The sequence below is a fragment of the Pelodiscus sinensis genome, chromosome 3, assembly GCF_049634645.1.
Source record: "Pelodiscus sinensis isolate JC-2024 chromosome 3, ASM4963464v1, whole genome shotgun sequence".
In the NCBI taxonomy this organism is placed as follows: Eukaryota; Metazoa; Chordata; order Testudines; family Trionychidae; genus Pelodiscus; species Pelodiscus sinensis.
Window position 1 is genome coordinate 5,526,891 of NC_134713.1, and position 19,992 is coordinate 5,546,882.

The following is a 19,992-nucleotide window of genomic DNA, read 5'->3' on the forward strand; positions in this document are numbered from 1 at the left end:
CTTTGCTCTCTGACTTTCCTTTGTTGCTTCGTCTCGATGCACCCACTCACGCGGCAGGAGGACGTACTTTCCCCAGGCCGTGTCCGGAGAGGATGTGTGCCGGTGTCTCGCCTCTTCGTGGCCAGCTGCCTTTGTAGTTAGTTGCTTAAGGGCGAGAAGGGTTTTAAAATCCCCTTGTGCCTCTGAATTGGGTGAATTCAGTCCTGGTCAAACCAAACTTGGATCCGAATACCCCCAACATCGGGGAGGGGGTCAATGTGCAGCCTCTGGGTCTAAATTGTGAGGCTCAGATCCACTCGCCGCCTTTGCCCAGGGATGTGTGGCTGTCTGGTCACAATCCACGGTGATCCTTGTGGATTAAATAATCCAGCGCAGGGATGTTCTGCAGGACACTGCTGGGGCTAGTCGAGGCCAGCCAGAAAAATAAGGCCACCAGGTATCTGGTCAGCGGCTTCTTCCCACGGAGAGGCAAGAGAAGGCCACATTTCCCTATAGCACAAGGTGAAGGTGGGGCCTCCCATCCCGTTGCGGCCCTGCAGATGTAAGATCCAATTGTACCGAGCACCCTCCTTCCTCTGGCTAGCGGGACCCATTCACTCGCTCTCCCCGGAGGGCTGAACCGTTGGCAGCACGCTCCCCTGTCCCCATGGACACAACCCCATCCAGCTGTCGAGATGGCCTCTTTCAGCACATGGCTTCACCCCTGTCCACGCAGCCCCACGGCCTCCGCCTCCCCGCTAGCCGAGGGTGAAATGGGGAACCCGACTCCTGGCCCTTGTACGACGCAGCCGTCACCTCCAAGGCTTCCCGCCGCCTGTAGCGAGGAGGCTGTTGGCCAGACCCCTGCATAGCACTGTTACCCCCTCTTGGCCTGACATCCCGCCCACCTGTTCCCTGCTGAAACCACTCTGTATTGCGAGGGGCTGCATGTGGCCCCTGGCTTGCCTGGATCTGGCCCCCAAGGCACAGGAGGTCCCCCAGAGGATTTGGGAGCCCACACTGGTGCTCCAGCCACCCCTCCGCTCCACCACAAGACTGTGGCGCACCCCATTGACTAGGCTGGGCCCCCCCAAGCTCTGGTGTGAGGTATGTCTTTCTCCCTCTCAGCCAGGGGCCACCTCAGTGCCAGCTTGGATTTTTTTTTACGTCTCCCTTGTGTGCGGCCCCTGACTGATTTTTCTGTGGGTCAGCGGCCCCCGACCCGAGAAAGGTTCCCCGCCCCCGCTGTAGAGAGACTCATGCACTAAGCTCCACCGGGTCAATTCCGCCTGTCGATGTTACCCGGGGGCCCATTGGGTGGTGGGCGATCTCCACCGAGCATGGAGTTGAGGCAGGAAGTAGAGGTGGCCATTTTGTGGCTGGCACTACTTCCTGGGTTAGTATGGAGCCAACGTCCCATCGACAGATGGGGGAGGGAAGGATTCTGTGCTGTGGCGGCACCCTCTTTTAGAAGAGGTGGAAAACCCAGGGCCTGTCCTTTGGTATCTTTGATCTCCTGGTACTTTTCTCAAAAAATGGTCACCTTTGTTGCAAAAATCCAGCTGTTGTCTTCCTAAAATTCCCCTTTGCAGTTTCAGTGGGACTTAGCGTTTTCCTTAGGACTCCGGCGTACGCTCGTGGGCCATGTCTACATTAGGAAAGGATTTGGAAATGACTAAATTCGACTTAAAAGACTCCTGATTTAACCCATTTGTAATAGCGTGTCCTCACTACGGGGAAGCATCGAAATCAGTCCGAGGCACATGAGTCTGGTCGTGTGGACGGGCCACCTCGACTTGGCGCCCCAGGCAGCACTGGGCAGTAATGACTCTGGGGAGTGGTTATTTTGAAATAGCGGCACTGGATCATCCACATTGCTTTTCCGTTATTTCGGAATTAGCTTTATTCCTGGTGGAAAGCAGGAGTACAGATTTCAAAATAAGTGGCCCCTTCTTTTGAAATAACGGACGTGGTAGTGTGGCCACTCTGCTTGTAAATTCGACCTAAGGGGGGTTATTTTGAAACAAAGTCCTAGTGTAGACAAGGCAGGTTCCCATGTGCTTCTAAAGAGCTGCTGGATTCCATCCCAGAACTGCCTTCTTTTCAGCGCTGGGTGAAATGATCCCTGCTTGAGCTCTTTCCTACCGCACAGGGGTCTTGTGTAGCTTAATGCATTTATAACATGGATGAAAACTGCCATCGCTTTATATAAAGGAAAGAATTTTTAATAATACTCTCAAACGCTCACAAAAACACAAAGCTTTTATGAAGCACTGTTCATTCTGTGATTTCTAAGCACTTGTAGTAGTAAGCCCCTTTTACAGAAAGGGAAACTGAGGCTCGGGGCAGTCAAGTGACTTACCCAAGGTCACCCAGCATGCCAGTGGCGGAGTCAGACACAGACTCCCTGTCTCCTAGTCTGGGGCTCAGTCCATATCACTACCCAAGCTCCTCGGGGGTTTCTCATATACAATGCTCACAATGCTGGGAGGAGAACAAGAGGTGCTAAGCGTTCACTCCCCACCCTTCTGAAGTCCTTTGTGAATGAGGGGTAGGCCAGGGGACTGGGAAACCCATTCCCTTTCTGATTGGGGGGCCTGGGATTCCCTTGTCCTGGAGGCTGGTGCTCTGATGGAGCTGTTTTGGGGTTCTGTGCTGCAGTTAGCTGGCACCGGGAGCTCCGAGCCTTCATTACTGCTTCTCCTCCCGAGAGTGAGTAATGCAGGGAGGCTGGTGTGTTGCATGTTAAAGGGTTCCGGTAAAGCGATCACAAAGTGATACTGTTTCTGGAAAGGTTTCGGGAGGGGAGGGGGATGCTAAGGGCACGGTGCTGCTGTTAGTGTGTCAGCCAGCCAGCATCCTGAGGGGTGGGTTCAGCGATGCACGTGGTGGTAGGCTAGGGCGGGAGAAGTGTGGATGAGTGTGTACTGTCTATAGATATAGATATATATACACACACACGACTGTGGCAGAGGCACTGTGGAAGAGTCACACATCAGAGGAAGCCTTGCTCCGGACAACACACCCTCAGGTAGGCTAACACCAGCCCTGCGTCTCTTTGTGTCGGTGGCTAGCAGAGCGGAGGGAACAGAAGACCACACGGGCTGTCTCTTGCTGCAAGCAGGTGCTTCTTCAGATCAGAGCATCTTGTTAGTATAAAGACAATGGGGGAGGCTTTTGGTTTTTACTGAGACTTTTTTCCCCCTGTTTAAAGAGTTACAATTAATTTAGTCTCTTTAAGGAGTTTCTCTGGCTGTGAGGGACTGAAAGACTCAGACACTAGTTTGGGTGAGAGATTCAGGCGAGGGGGGCAAAGTTTTGCCTTCACAATCTGGCTGCCTAGAAAATCTTCCTCGGACCTTATTACGTGAAAGACCAAATGCACCTGGAGGTGGAATTGCTCAGTGTATCAAAATCTACTAACCCCAAGGAAAAACCATATTGTCTTAGTGCTGTTTCTATTGATTTCTACCCTCCAATTTATTTCTATTGATATTTATCAGACAGGTATTGTTTCTTAGACTGCCCATTTTAGACGTAATTATTTTGCAGGTGCGTGATTCTCAGTTAAATAGAAAGGGGGGGTTGTTTGCTATTGGGGGGGGGACTGTTTTGGGCTTTGTGCAGTTATTTCCAGGAGAATTCCTTCCACTCCAGTTCAGAATTCCCTCAGTCGCTGTCCCATTGTTTTCCCCGTTCGGTATTTCTACCTCGTCTAATTTAAAGCAAGAACAAAAGAGATTGCTAACTTTGGAACTTGACTGGAGGGTGTTCTCAAAGACAGCTGAATTAGGAACAGTGCCTTGTCCTTTCTGAAAACACACAAAAAGGTACACAAATACTCTCACAGTCACCCGTGCAGGACAAGGAGGGGTCAGGATGACTGTGTTTCAATGGGGTGATGCCAGAAGGAAAAAGGCAAGGAAATTGTTCCCCAGCAATTCTTTGCCTCCGTATTGCATTTCTGAATCTATATCTGTCCTATCTGTCTCTGCACTTTTACTCATCTTATAATTTGGCCAATTATGCTCAATTGCACAATTTAGTGCATTGACAAGAGGATGCACTTGCTTTTCTGCAAGCATCAAATAAACCAGAGGAATCTATGGCCAAAAAAAATCCCTCGCTGAAGTCTCACAAAAGACAGAAATATATTTTCCTTCTTATCCATCCCTTCTCACAATGAAGTGTGATTTCAATCAGATTTGCGAATTGCGTTGAGACTCTCTAGAGCCGCTAAGTAGCCTAATTATTTTGTATGGCTACGTCTTGTAAAGCAGCATTTTCTGGTTTGGGGATCAGCTTTCTTCCTTGCTCATAGGCAGAATCATCATAACTTTATATTTTGCATTGGAAGAGAGATGCCAGTGTTTTAATCATTGCCAGTGGGGGACACTGTTGGATAATGTGGTGGCTAGTTGCTCAAATCAGCTGGACACGTTCCCTGTGACTAACAGGAGCCGAGACCAACTAGCTGCTTGGTGTTTAGACCCAGGGCCTGATCCAAAGCCCATTGACAATAATAGGAGTCTTTCCAATTGGACTTTCACTCAGGTCCCATTTTGGGGGGCTCTCATGAATGAATGAAAGAATGTGATGGCTGGATCAACGTTATAAATGAAAACTTTCGATCATGCAGGGGGCAGTTCTTTGTCGCTCCCTGGTTCGGGAATCACCTTGTCTGCTGGCTCAGGAGGAGTACGACTGATTCAGTATCACTTCACGCACTGAGTGATGGCTCTCTACACCAATATTGTCAATGTTCCTAACTTTTATGGCCCTGGAGCATAGTCCATCCAGCCCATCCCTCTCCCCCATAGAATGGTTCCTTCCTAGACACGGTGTCCAGCAACCAAGCTTCTGCCACAGACCTTAAGAGACCACTAAACAGTCAGTGGCAGGGAGAGCAGGAATTCTGAGCCGGCTGTCATCAGAGGAGAGACAGGGTCTTTTAAATTCATTTTCCCAAAGACGCGGCGAGAGGGCAGAGATCCTGCAACCGGTTCTTTCTGCCTGGATACAGTGCTTTAGTGGGCTCGTCAATGCCGATGAGGGGCACTACTCAGTCTCTAGTCTCAGAGGGGTGGCCGTGGGAGTCTGTAACTTTAAAAACAAGGAGGAGCCCTGTGGCACCTTAGGCTACGTCTAGACTGCATCCCTCTGTTGACAGAGGGCTGCACATCAAGCACATCAAAATTGCTACTGAAGCAGGGATTTAAATATCCCGTGCCTCATTAGCATAAACATGGCTGCCGCTTTTTTTTCGAAATGGAGTTTTTTCGAAAAAAATGGCAGTCTAGATGCAGCTCTGTCGAAAAGAAAGCCTTTTTCAACGATCCTGTATTCCTCAAAAAATGAGATTTACAAGATCTGTCAAAAAAAGGCTTTATTTTTGACAGATCCGCGTCTGGACTGCCATTTTTTAAAAAAAAACTCTGTTTCGGAAAAAAGGGGCTGCCATGTTTATGCTAATGAGGTGCGGGATATTTAAATCCCTGCTTCATTAGCAGTTTCAATGTGCTTGATTTGCATCCCTCTGTAGACAGAGGGATGCAGTCTAGACATAGCCTTTTAGAGTAGCAAAAGTATTTAGGATCATGAGCTTTCGGGGGCAAAACCCACTTCCTCAGATGACGAGCTGGAGTGGACACTGTGCTATAAAGCCAGTCTCCCCTGTCTTTAACACCTTGTTGTTACATCAAAAGCTAAGTAGGGGACACTTCCTGCTCACTCAATTCTCCCCATTAGCACCAATGCTACAGTTGACAGGTACCTTTTTATCCCCCTGTTATAAACAACTTGGTTTCTGTTCTTTCCACTCCAGCTCATCATCTGAGGAAGTGGGTTTTGCCCCCGAAAGCTCTTGATTCTCTATACGTTTGTTAGACTCTAAGGCTACGCCTAGACTGCACGCCTTTTTCGAGAGAGGTGTTGTTGACAGATACTGTCGATAAAGCCTCTGTCGAAAAGGAGCATCTAGACTATGATCAGTCCTGACGCTGTCTTTCGACAAAGCACAGTTTGCATGCAATAACGCCTTTTTTCCAACAAGCACTTTCCAAAAAAGGCGTTACTCCTCGTAAAATGAGTTTTACCACCGTCGACAGAACGCGGCGGCAGTGTAGACGCAGGTATAGTTTTGTCAACAAAGGCCAACTTTTGTTGACAAAACCCTGTCGTCTAGACACACTCTCAGGTGCCATAGGGCGCCTCCTGGCTTATTCAGTCTTTAGCACAGCCGGCCTCCAGCAAGATCATGCACTGAATGGGTCCTGGCCGGCTTAGACACAGTGGGTCACGGGAACTGGTTCAATCTCCATGTCTTTGGGGGTATCACGGCAGGAGTATCATGCCTCAGTTGCCTTCTGCAATGTTGAATCCTGTTACCCATCAGTTCGTGCCCTACGGTATGAGGACTGACAGGTCTTGTAGGTTGTTTTTTTCTGGCAGGTGCCAGTCTTAGTAATCTCAATGTCCAATCCAGTTCTTAGATCTTACCCACCTAGTTGCCTCAACCACGTCCTACAGCAGCAAATCCCGCTAGTTTAATCATATGCTGCTTTTAAAAAATACCAAATCCTTTTATGCTTCCCGTTCCACTCGTATTATATGGGGGAGAGTTATTAATGGCTGCGCCTGACTATTCTCAGGAGCTGTCCCCCATACAAGTGGCCTCTGTTTTATTCATGATTTTATACACCTCCCGCATGTCTGGACCCACAGCTCCCCCTCCAAAAGCTGGATTCCTAGATTTCCATAAGGCTTCACAGCTTGGCAACACATCCATAGACATTGAGCACAATGAAGCGACACTGAGGGATCATAATTATCAACACTGTGTGTTTCCCTAGTCCCAATCCCTCCAGGGATCCCAAACACGTTACAAAAAATGAATGGATCTAGCTCCCTGCGAGGCTGGAAGGGGGAGATGTCTTGTTACACACACACTTACCCCTGGAGCTATATCAGTACCCCTCTATTCCAGGCAAAGATTTCTGCTGAGCATGCCTGTGTTACAACTTCAACTATACTTTCACAAATTCCACGAACAAGGGTCCGTTCCCCTCCTGACACCCTGCCTGGGGAAATGAGCATACTCATCCGCTAACCGTGAATGGCTCACGCCACCGTGACTGGGCGCCTCTCACGGAAGCTATCAGCATCTCTTTGGAGTCCCTGCCGTCATGCTTCCCAGTTCCTTCTCACGCCCACGCTCCCTGCACTTTAAAGAGCCCCACGGTTCTGACACGGCCGTTCCGTGGAGTTTAATAAGCAGAAAGGATGGTGTCATTGTGCATTCAGAAGACCAGGTCAAATTCTTTTTTGTACCCTGGCACCGTAAGTGCTATTCCCGTTGGAGAGGGCAGTCACCAGGCTGATGGCCAGAGAGAGAAAGCTGGAGAGAAAGGCTCCTTTGCTCACAGCTTGAGTTCGACTGGCCTACTTTTGGCTACATGTGATGGTACCAAAGTTGGAACAAGACGATTGTTTGGAACAGCCTCTGTCCAGCAGACGGGTGTGGGTGGGGTTGGCCTGCCTCCCAGTCCTGTGCTGGTTGCAAGTCCCAACAGCCCTTAAGTCAGCTTTGGGCAGGGGTGGGGAACCTCAGGCCTGGGGGCTGGATGCAGCCCCCAGCTTGCCTGGATTCAGCCCCCATGCCTCAGGGCCCCGCCTAGCACTGGGGAGCCTGCACTGCTACTCCAGCCCTCCTGCTGCCCCACCGTGGGGCTGGAGCACAGAAAATCTATTAGGCTGCCCTGCCTCAGGCTCTGGTGTGGGAGAGGAATATGGGGTGTGTCTTTCTGCTTCTCAGCTAAGGGCCACGTCAGTGAAGGTTTGGGGGCTTTTTGGCTTCTCACTTGTGGCCGGCCCCTGACTGATTTTTCTGTGGGTCAGAGGCTCCAACCCAAAAAAGGTTCCCCCCCTCCCGGCCTAGGGGCTGCTCCGAACTACCCTGGGGGCTCTGGGCTCCAACTACCCTGAGTTCTTTGGCCATGCCCCCTGCCCCAGGGTGAGTGAGGGCAAGGTGGGAACTGACCTATGAGGAGAGACTGAGGGATTTCGGTTTGTTTAGTCTGCAGGAGAGAAGAGTGGGGAGGGGGGCAGTTTGATAGCAGCCTTCAACGTCCTGAAGGGAGGTTCCAAAGAGGATGGAGAGAGGCTGTTCTCAGTAGTGACAGATGGCAGAACAAGGAGCAATGGTCTCAAGTTGCAGTGGGGGAGGTCTAGGTTGGATATTAGGAAAAACTATTTCCCTGGGAGGGTGGTGAAGCACTGGGATGGGTTCACTAGGGAGGGGGTGGAATCTCCATCCCTAGAGGTGTTTAAGTCTCGGCTTGACAAAGCCCTGGCTGGGTTGATTGAGTTGGGATTGGTCCTGCCTTGGGCAGGGGGCTGGACTTGATGACTCCTGAGTTCTCTTCCAGCCCTAGAATTCTAGGCTTCTATTCCCTAGCTCTCCATACACGAGCTGGGGCGTTGGAGCTGCTTCTTGACCACATCTGAGCCATGTGTGTCCTCCTTGCTCAGATCTCCACCCTCCCTCCCTGGGACCCCTCTCTCTTTCTGGCTGGGCTGATCCGGGCAACGGGCAGCTCCCTGCTCTCCCCTTGCGGCGGATCTCCGGAGATCCACCAGCAGCTGTGCCCTGCCCCAGAGCTTCACCCTGACTGGCGGTGCCCATCAGCGGCTTTGCTTATCTCGCGCACCAGAACGTATCTGCCCCCACCAGATCTCAGTGCATCCGCCCGGCGGTGATTGCTAGTGCCTGGAGAGGCCTGGCTGATAAGATCTTTCAATTAGCAGGGAAGAAAAGCCTCGATGGCAATCGGTGTGTCTCCCCCAGCCGCTCTGTGACAGCCCGTGGCAGCCTGCTTTCCTCGGGCATGGTGAACTTGAATTCTCCTTGGGAGGGGAGGGCGAAAGGAATGCGGCAAGCTGCCTGGAGAGCCGGGGGAATCAGGAGTCACTGAGGTGCAGTTCCCTGGCTCTCAGTATGTGAGTGACGTCAGAATCCGCCCCCTTGGAGGTCCTAACCCCCTCCAGGCCTTGCTGAGCCGGGGAGAACACAGGCATTGTCCAGTGAGCCCGGGAGGAAGAGAGAAAGACCAGGTCTTGTCTGTGTCCGGCAGCTGCCACAAAAGACTCCCCTTGATAGGAATTACAGCCTGCTCCTGCCTTTCCCCGACCCCCAGGAGCAAGGCACTGCTGACTTGCATAGGGGCAGGATTGATGTCCGTGAGCTGGGTGCAGCTGCTCTGGGCTGAAATAATAATTAATAAACTAAGCGAGAGGAGAGGCCTTAACAATTGGGCTCCACTAAAATGAATAAGTATTGGCAGGTTGTGGTTCCTTTTTTCCTTCCTCTGAATCGGAAGGTTCCCACTGTGCTTTGCAGGATGATTAATCGACTTCCAGGCCATTAAGATTTCCTAGCCTGACCCGAACAGCCAGCGCAGGAGCATCCGCTACAGCCGTTGTCATTCAGGCGGGTCGGGTGTTTCCCAAATGCAAGAGCTGAAAAATGAGAACAGGCTTTAAGATCAGTGACCATGGGTAGAGCCAAGGGATGTGGGTTGTCAGCAGGTGGGACTGAACCTGGGACCTTAGGGGCTAAAGCCGGGAGCCTCTATTGCGTGAGTAAAAGCCAGCTGGTCCTTAGCAGATTGCACTCTCCCATCTCGGTGCCTCTGGGTTACACACGTAACGGGGCGGTCGGAGATGCTGTAGAAAGAAGACACCACATCTGTAGCGTTCTTCCCACCTCCAAGGTGTTCTGCGCGCATCCGTCATTAACACTTTGTGAGGCAGGTTGGTCAGAATCAGCACTTCCCCTGTATTTGACACAATAGGGAAACTGAGGCACAGAGGGGTGACACTTGCAAAAGAACCCCCCCCCCCCAGGGAAGCAGTGGCAGCCCTGAGTGAACACCCATGCCCAGCCCGTGCACAATGAAGGGGGGAGATGACTCTGAAGGACTCTTGGGGCTGAGCTGACAGGGTGACTGCCATTCCCAGCCCCTCCTGTGGAAGCTTTTGCCAATCCTCTGACTCATTCTTCCATCCAGATTTAATGAGCCTCAGCAAAGATTAAGGTAATTCCAGGCCTTATCAGCGCTCTTCCTCGGACAGTCAGCAAACAACCGAGATTAACCCTTCCGTGCCCTCCTCTGGCTCTACTCCAGCCAGAGAGAAACTGCGTGTGCCAGAGTGTAATAAATCCGCTACTCCGGCTTTATGGGTTGCCTGGGTAACTCCCTGACACTGCTGGTAAAAAGGAATTAAGGAAACATTGTATGGCCCATTCCACCCCAGCATCCCTTCCAAGCAGAAAGAAGCAGCCCAGATTCCTTCATTTCTCTCTGGCCTTAACACGTTCCTTCTGTTCAGCTTTGAAAATGGTTTGTGGGTCCCAAGAGCAGCCGTCTCTATATTTGCCTCTCTCACAAGCCCTGAAGAAGTTAACTAGCTCAGACCTGATCACATTGGAACCAGCTCAAACGTTTGCCCCAGCTCAGAGCTGACTCTGGATCAAACTGGGCCTTTGTTCTCAGTGTCACAGCTGTGCACGAAGGAGGTTTTTTCATGGAACTGCACTCTTGAATCACTAATAGGAGATGTTACACCCAATGCTCAACTAATCATAGAACGCTAGAACTGGAAGGGACCTCAAGAGGTCATCAAGTCCAGCCCCCTGCCCTCACGGCAGGACCCAGCACCATCTAGACCATCCCTGACAGGTGTCTGTCTAACCTGCTCTTAAATATCTCCAGAGAGGGAGATTCCACAACCCCCCTAGGCAACTTATTCCAGGGCTTAACCACCCTGACAGGCAGGAAGTTTTTCCTAATGTCCAAACTAAACCTCCCTTGCTGCAGTTTAAGCCCATTGCTTCTTGTCCTATCCTCAGAGGCCAAGGAGAACAATTTTTCTCCCTCCTCCCTGTGACACCCTTTTAGATACTTGAAAACCGCTCTCATGTCCCCTCTCAGTCTTCTCTAAACTGAACAAGCCCAATTCTTTCAATCTTCCCTCATAGCTCATGTTCACTAGACCTTTCATCATTCATGTTACTCTTCTCTGGATCTTCTCCAATTTCTCCACATCTTCCTTGAAATGTGGTGCCCAGAACTGGACACAATACTCCAATTGAGGCCTAATCAGTGCAGAGCAGAACGAAATGACGTCTCATGTCTGGCTCACAAAACTCCTGTTAATGCCTCCCAGAATCAGATTTGCTTTTTTTTGCAACAGTGTCCCACAGTTGACTCATATTTAGCTTGTGGTCCACTATGACTCCTAGGTCCCTACGTGGACTTCTCCCTAGACAGTCGCTTCTTATTCTCTGTGTGTGCAATGGATTGTTCCTTCCTAAGGGGAGCACTTTGCATTTGTCCTCACTGAACTTCATTCTGTCTCTGATTAACCAATGAAACGAGCACTGCCAATAGGAGTATTAGAATCACGGGATCCCATTCAACGTGGAACAAGTAGCTGTAACCTCCATAGGTCTCTCTGGGCCAAGTTCAGTAGTGACATCCACAGGAGTGTACTCATAAGCCAGGCTGACGGGTGGTGGTCAACACAGCTGAGATAAAACCCCTCCGTGTTAGCCCCAAATCATAGACCTGCTCTGGCTACTTTGCATGATCCTCAACATGAGCTGGCACATTTGTGTCCTGCACTGTCACTGCACCTGTTTCCTCCTAGAACTACTGGGAAAACAACTCATGGGTCCCACACCAGCCGGCTGAGCTAGCTGGAGACACCAGGGCCGGCCATGCTGGACTATTGTAACATGCAGCAGTAGCGTAAGGAGCCACAATCCCTTCTGTGGGGTAGCACCAAGACCCTGGTCAAGACCCTATCAGGTATGCTTGGGTCTCCATGGATTCAGCATCCTGACACCGCTCTGAGACACCCCCATTTTGCAGCTGGGATAAATGAGTCACAGCAAGGTGAAGTGACTTGCCCAAGGCCACACAGTGGCAGAGCTGGGAAATGATCCCCACTACTTATGAATATTCATTGTGTAGGAGTTAACATTACTAATTAAGGTTTTAGGGAAAGTAGTAATAAATGTGTGAATTAACATACTAAAATAGATAAAAGGGTATAGCTGTTGCCAATTTGTTGCCACTCGGCCATTGTGTTGACTGTCCGCGGTAAACATGCACTGGCAATACAGCAGTTCTGTTTACCCCAGCCGCTCCTGGGTCGCCTGTTTCTTCTCTAACCACAATGATCTGGTTCTTTCTTTTAGGCAGCCAGTTAATCCAGTCTCCTGGCTCTCAACACTTTCTCATTTTTACCCTGTAATTATAAAATGAATCAATTGGAATATAAGTATTGGACTTACGTTTCTGTGTATTGCATACTGAGCAGTCGAAACACGTCATTGTCTGCACGAAAGTGTAGCGTGTACAGATTTAGCTGGGGCGTTTTATGTACGTATTGTAAAACTAAGCAAATATCTAGATGAGCGGATGTACCCCCCCCAGAAGACCTCTGTGTACTCCCAGGGATGTGTGCCTGGTTGAGAACCTCTGATCTAACCTATCCCTCAGATGCCAGCACAAGGTGAATTCTTAGGATTTATATTCCAGTGCTGTGTCCTGGAGCATTTTCCCTTTTGGGCACAGCCTACATGCAAATGTCCATAGATTAACTGTGATAGGGCGACATCACATGAATGGAACTGCAGTTTTTGTGGGCATTGCCCCAATCTCAGGTCTGTGCTATGCAAGGCGGATCCGAGAGAGATCTGATTGCTCATTTTCAGTAAATCGATGCAGCGGCAACAGCTGGTTAGGTAACATTATCCTGTGGCCACGTTCCAACCCACTGACGGTATCACGGTAGTCAACTACCCCAAGGGAAATGTTTTTAAAGAGTATTCGCAATGTAATATGCAGCCCTTCAGTTCTGCTCCCCTCGTGCCCTATATGAAAATTGGCTTCTGAATATGAATATGCATAAATCAAAGATGCACTGGACACGATACCTCATGTAACATCGATTTTAATGCTACGATCTGCTGAATGTGTACATGCCAATTTAGTGCATGGATCATTCTTGTGTGTGAAGTTAGAAATATGAAGTGTGGACCTGTTTATACTTCTAAATGTGCTGGTGAGGGCTGTTACTCATGCTCCTGCAACGTAATGGCTCAGTGATTAAGCCAATGACCCATGAACAGTTCCACAAAGAATTCCCATCTTGGGCAATAGGGATATAAGGGGGGGACACAAAGAATAGGAGCAGTGGCCATATGGCAGAAGACCCCCCCCCCCTTACCACCTAAGCTGGAAACATGTGAGATCGAACAAGGAGACGGATCAGGTGCAAGCTAGGAAGCTGCTTAGTTTGTGAAATAAATGTTTAGATCGATTGCTTAGGTTAAGAATTTGCATGTAACAAGCTTCTTAATAGATTAGAGTTGGTTGGCATTCTTTTGTTTATTTTAACTTTGTAACTTACTTTGATCTAATTGTTTTCACTTGCAACCACTTAAATCCTGCTTTTGATACTTAATAAAAACACTTCTGTTTATTATCAAGCTCAACATAAACAGATGGTATGGGGTGGGGGGAGAGAAGAGCAACTACTGTGCATATCTCTCTTTCATTGATAAAGGGGGTGGAGTTTATGAGCTTTCTCTGTGTAAAACTTTTACACAGAGTAAAATGGACTGATTTGGGACCACTAGCACTGTGTTTCTCAACCTTTATTTATAAAGTACCCCACCTTTTTAAAAAAAATTATAAGTACCCCCCTGTACCTACAGTTGTCAGATACACAATTTTTTTTTTTACGATTGGAGCCCATTTGTTTAAACAATTTAATCGTAGCCAGGCGTGCAATGAAATTTTTGGGTGTAAAAAGTACAAAAATAAGAAAGCGCTGTAAAACTTAAAATAAAAATTCAGTTTTCTCCAAATTACAGTTGTGCTGACGTACCCCTCCCCCCACTTCTCTCAAGTACCCCTAAGGGTACTGGTACCCCTGATTGAGAAACACTGTTCTAGCACAAAGGGAACAGAACCAGGATCTGGCCCTAAGTCTCAACGAATCTTGTCCTCCAGCCTTCTCTGATTTCCCACTTCCTCTCTCTCTCTCTGCCCCCTACAGACGTTTAGGGATTCCACTAGCTCCTGTTTCACACACAGCTCAACCCAGCAATCCCAAGCAGAAGCAAACGGAATGCTGTGGTCTGAATCCTGGTCTTATTGAAGTCAGCCCAGTTGTACTCTCACACTGGTTTGACACCAGCTGAAGTCTACTGTCTGTGACCAGGTTGCTCAGGGGCGGTGGGTATCCTAGGAGGGGGAGGCTTTGCCTTCCCAAACCACCAGCCTGGCCCCACCCACACTCCTCCCCCAGAAAACCTGCTGTAGACGCTACCCCCAGTGCCCACCCTCCCCATGTTCCGGAGCCAGGAAGACTGGGCCATGCACCACCTGCCTTCCTCGTGGTGCTGAGGGGTGGGGCCTGGGCAGAAGGGGTGGGGTTGGGGGCGGGGCTGTGGGGCTTACCTCCCTCATCCCTACCTTCATTCACCACCCACAAGGTTACTCTTGATTGACACTGGTGTGAGCCAGGTCAGAATCAGGCCTTGTTCTGTTGACTTCAGCTGCGTCGGGATTTGGCCCTTTTATCAAACATCTCATTTTTGTATTTGCCCAACAGCAATTGCAAGCGGAATAGGAGACAACGAATGCTGCAATCACATGCATTATACCTGATTGCTCCTTGCAACAGGGAATTGGCAAAAGGCATACCCAAGTGCTTCATTAACCTTGGAGCCCGCCATATCATCCCAATTAAACAGTATGTTTCCTCTTGCAATTTGTTCATCCCTCACTATAGTCATCAGAAACGTCTCACAACCCCCCCTCCTCCTGCACTCCACTGGCCCGATTCATCGTATTTGTGATTATACAGATGAATGGGATTTTCAGCTGTGAGCTGCTAATCATTCAGACAAAAGCAGTTTATCCCCATTGTGCAGAATGACACTCTGACGAATGAGACCGGTGTGGCAGGAATGACCTTCCCTTGCACCAAACGAGTCCTGATTTTCGTTTTTATATGGTGATGTGCGCTAAGGCTAAACACCCGGCTGGAGCTATTCACCAAGCAGAGTAAGACTGACGGCAGATGAGCCTCTGGATTAAGAGAGTCAGATCTACCTCTGCTAAGCTAAGTCTATTCACAGTGGCAAAAAAAAAAAAAAAAAAAAGTTAGTCTTAAGACACAAGTTCGTCATGAAAGTGAGAAATGAGACAAGCCGCTTCTATATGCGCTGCAGACATATCTCAGATCTGTTGTGGTGTTTGTGGCTGCGCATTCCTTCAGCTGGGGCCAGTTCAAGAAAGTCCTGGCTTGACTAAACTTCTCCCAGATAGGTATGCTCCAAAGGAACCCTCTGCCACCCACTGGCTAGAGCACAGCGTGTTCTGGTGATGCCATCTCCCCTCCGCCCCCCGAGAAGGACCTGACAGGTCCCCCTACACTATGGGCAACAGAGAGAACTCCTCCATGTGGTGGGGAGACCTGGCCGCTTTCTAGGAAATTATTTCGACATATCGAAATTTGAAATAACAACTCCCGAAATAACAACATCCAGCCTGCGTGTCCACATGACGGGGGAGCCTTGACATGTGTCAGAGGCAGGCTCTGTTAATATGGACGCGCTTCCTCGACTTAGAGCCCCAGGGAGCACTGGGGAGTGATTAGTCTGAATTCCTTGTGGAAAGCAGGAGTTGTTATTTCGAAATAACGGGTTTGGTCGTGTGAACGCTCCGCTTGTTATTTTGGAATAACAAGGGCTGACGTCTTTGCATCATGGTGATAGGACAAGAAGCAGGGGGCTTAAACTGCAGCAAGGGAGGTTTTGGTTGGACATTAGGAAAAAGTTCCTAACTGTCAGGGTGGTTAAACACTGGACTACGTTGCCTAGGGTCGTGTTTCTCAACCAGTGGTATGAGTACCCTCAGGGGTACTTGAGAGACGTCTGCGGGGTACATCAACATAATTGAAATTTGGAGAAAACTGAATTTTTTTTTCAAGTTTTACAGCGCTTTATTATTTTTATATTTTTTACACCCAAAAATTTCATCACCCACCCGGCTACAAATAAGTTGTTTAAACAAATGTGTTGCAATGATGGGGAAAAAATTGTGTCTGAAAACTGTAGGTACTGGGGGTACTTACAATTTTTTTTAAAGGGGGTATTTATATTTTTTAAAGGGGTACTTATATTTTATAAACCTTAAAAAAAAAGGTTGAGAAACACCGGTCTAGGTTGTGGAATCTCCATCACTGGAGATATTTAAGAGCAGGTTAGACAGACACGAGTCAGGGATGGTCTAGACGGTGCTGGGTCCTGCCATGAAGGCAGGAGACTGGACTTGATGGCCTCTCGCGGTCCCTTCCAGTTCTTTGATTCTAGGATTCTATGAACAGTGCCCAGCAAGACCAGAGCTGGGTTCAGGATTGAATCCTACTGTCCATCTAATGATATGTAAATGAGGAGAATTTGCATTGCTTTGCATATCACCCCGAGAGCCAGCCCTTGGTCTTTGATCAGCAGGTCTTTGTCCTCGGTGCCAGCAAAAGGAATGGTTTGTGCTGTCCCGGCTCATGTCCAGTTCCTAGGACGGACCCCCCCCCCCCCCACGGCCAAGCAGCATCCGACCCCGGGAGGGGAGGATATGAAAGTCGCACTGCAGGGAGGGGGCCTTTTGAAGCCTGCCAGCTCGGTGCCACGTGCAGAGAGCTCGCTCCACACGGAGGAGGGGAACGCGAATGACAAACAGAACATCCTGCTAGACAGGAGACATAATGCAGAACATCTGTCACCCCACTGTGCTTGGTGGGAGCCGTGGCCCCCCGTGCAGAGGGAAATGCAGATGAGGCATTTTGCAGGCAACAGCACGATTGGCACCCGGCCCCCTCCCCCGGCGTTCAGCATAAATCACCTTGGTGACAGGCACCCTGCCTGCATTGCAGCGCTGCTCCTGGACACCGTTCATGAGTCACTGCGCCCTACGGTTCCGTTCTCGCTCTCATGCAAATAAGAGAACCTGCTTCTTCTGAGGGCCAGGACCCCCGCGTCCTTGCCCCACGTCTCTCAGCCTTCTTGATTAGATACAACCGCTCCCAGAGGGAGATTACAGCGCGGCCAGGCCTCAGCCTAAATGTACTTGGACAGCATATAGCACCGGAACGCTCAGATCCGCGCCTGGGGCACCTGGGTGTGTCTACACAGCAAAGCTAGTTCGGAATCACGGCCGTTATTCCGAAATAACGATGTGAGCGTCTACACAGCAATTCCGTTATTTCAAAATAAGTTTGAAGTAACAGACGGCTTAGTCTGACTTCTGTAAACCTCATTCTAAGAATAGCGCCTATTCCGAAATAACGCTTTAGGAATAGGGGCTGTGTAGATGCTCCACTGCTGCTATTTCGAAATAGCCCCTCACCAGGCCCATTCTAAGTTATTTCTTCGGGGGCTCTAAATGGAGATAGCTCGTCTACATCAGGGAAGCCGGCCTCAGCCTAATTTTGAGGCTTCCCTGCAGTGTAGACGTGCTATTTCGAAATAAGCTATTTCAGAATAACTATTCCGGAATAGCTTATTCCGAAATAACTGTGCAGCGTAGACATAGTGCTAGGTGCAGGGGTGGCCTGTGAGCCTAGGCGAGCCTAGGGCGCCCAATGATGATATCATGGGATGCTAGGGCGCCCCGTGATGATGTCATGGCCATTGACAGCCGTGCAGGCAGGGGCACCGATTGCGCTGCTCCGCCTAGGGCGCCAGCTGCTGCAGCCGGCCTCGGGCCACTCCTGGCTAGGTGCTGGTATAGTACAAATAATAATTTTTCCAGAGCTGGTGCAACACCAACAGGTGGAATCAAACCTACGGCCTCTGGAGCTTAGTGCAGGAACCTCTATAGCCTGAGCTAAAAGCCACCTGCTTCTCTGCTAATCCTGTGGAGCACACTTGCTGTTCCTTTTTGCAAGCAGTCTAAGTGCCACTAGATGGGACAGAAGGTGTGTGGGTTACAGTGGCATTTCTGGGGTGAGAACTTTGGGGGACTAAGAGAAAGGACAGGAGGGCCACCTGCTCTGCTCACGTTCGTTTAAGTTGATCGCTCATTGTGACACGTATCATCTTCTTAACCAGGGGAGGAAAGATGGTTAAAAGAACAAGCTGCTGGCAGTAGTCCTGGATCCCACTTCTTCAGCTCTGATTCACTGCTGCTGCTTGATTGAGTCACTTCACTGCTATGTGCCTCAGTTTCCCCACCTATAACATGCCAAGAAACAAGCTCAGTCTCACAGACGCGTGAGTCTTCACTCCTGGCTATAAAATGTTTTCAGGTCTTTGGGGGGAAAGGTGCTCGAAACAAGGAACCAGGGTCTCTATTGGCCTATTCCAGCTATCCCCCTATTGGCTGGATACACGTCATCTCAGGATGGGATGCAGAGATAGAGTTTCTTGACACTTTAAATGACTGCTTCTTGGAGTCACTAGTCCTGGAACCCACAAGGGGCGAGGCAATATTTGATTTAGACCTAAGTGGGCCACAGGATCTGGTCCAAGAGATGAATATACAGTAGTTGAACCACTTGGTAATGATGACCCTAACATAACCAAATTCCTGTGGAGGGGAAGGGAAAAATCAATGCAGTCCACACCAGGGGCATTTAATTTCAGAAAGGCGAACAACACAAAAATGAGGGAGTCAGTGAAACAGAAATTAAAAGGCACAATGCCAAAGTGAAATCCCTGCAATCTGCATGGAAACTTTTTAAAAACACCACACTAGAGGTTCAATTTAAATAGATGCTCCACATTAAAAGACATAGCTAGAGGACCAAAAAAGTGCTACCGTGGCCAAACAGCATAGACACAGAGGCAAAAAAGCATCCTTTAAAAAGTGGCAGTTAACTCCTATTGAAAATATAAAGGAGCCTGACCTCTGGCAAGTGAAGTGTAAAAACAAAGACTCAAAAAGCAACCGCAAAACAATGTTAAGTACCTCGGAATCAGGAACCCTGCTAAGCTACCAGTGGGACCTCTGGACGATGGAGATGCTAAAGTAGCACTCAAGGACAAAGGAGCCATTGCAAGGATTAAAATGAATTCTTTGCATCAGCCTTCATGACTTAGGATGTGAGGGAGACTCACAAACTTGAGCTATTTTTTGTAGGTGGCAACTATGAGGAACTGTCCCGGACTGAGGTGTCATTAGAGGAACAAATCGAGAAATTAAACAGCAATAAGCCACTAGGACCGGATGGTATTCACCTGAGTTCTGAAAGTGCAGAACTACTGACTATGATATGTAACCTAACATTTAAATCAGCTTCTGTACCAGATGACTGGAGGAAAGCTAATGTGATGCCAATTTTTAAAAAATGCTCTTGAGGTGATCCTGGCCATTACAGGCCAGTAAACCTAATTTCAGCACCAGGCAAATTGGTTAAAATGATAAAGGGTCTGAGTAACATTATTTCTTGGGGAAGGGCAACATAGTTTGTCCAGAGGGAATCATGCCTTACCAATCTGCTAGAATTCTTTCAGACGGGTCAACAAGAATGTGAACAAGAGGGAGCTAGTAGATATAATGTATTTAGATTTTTAAAAACCCTTTGACAAGGTCCCTCACCAGAGGCTCTTAAGCAAATTAAACTGTTAGGGGATGAGAGGAAGGTTTTCTCATACATTGGTAACTGGTTAAAAGACAGGAAACAAAGGGTAGGAATAAATGGTCAGTTTTCAGAATGGAGAGAAGTAACTAATGGTTTCCCCCAGAAGTCTGTTCTGGGACCAGCACTTCTCAACATAGTCATAAACAATCTGAAAAATGGGACAAACATTGAAGTTATAAAATTTAAAATGATACAAAAATAATCAAGATATGTAAGTCCTAAAAAGACTGTAAAAAGTTACAAAATGATGTCACAAAAGCTAGGTGACTGGGCAACAAAATGATAGATGAA

At 48.9% G+C, this 19,992-nt stretch overlaps 1 protein-coding gene across 1 annotated transcript in view; it reads left to right on the forward strand.

The window, feature by feature from the left end:
• The first annotated feature begins 2,941 nt into the window (after positions 1-2,941).
• PNOC (prepronociceptin) overlaps positions 2,942-19,992 on the forward strand; it is a 46,839-nt gene continuing 29,788 nt past the window's right edge. Inside the window, exon 1 of the mRNA XM_006116718.4 lies at positions 2,942-3,010. The gene's annotated coding sequence lies outside the window, so the exon portion shown is untranslated. The remainder of the gene's footprint in view (positions 3,011-19,992) is intronic.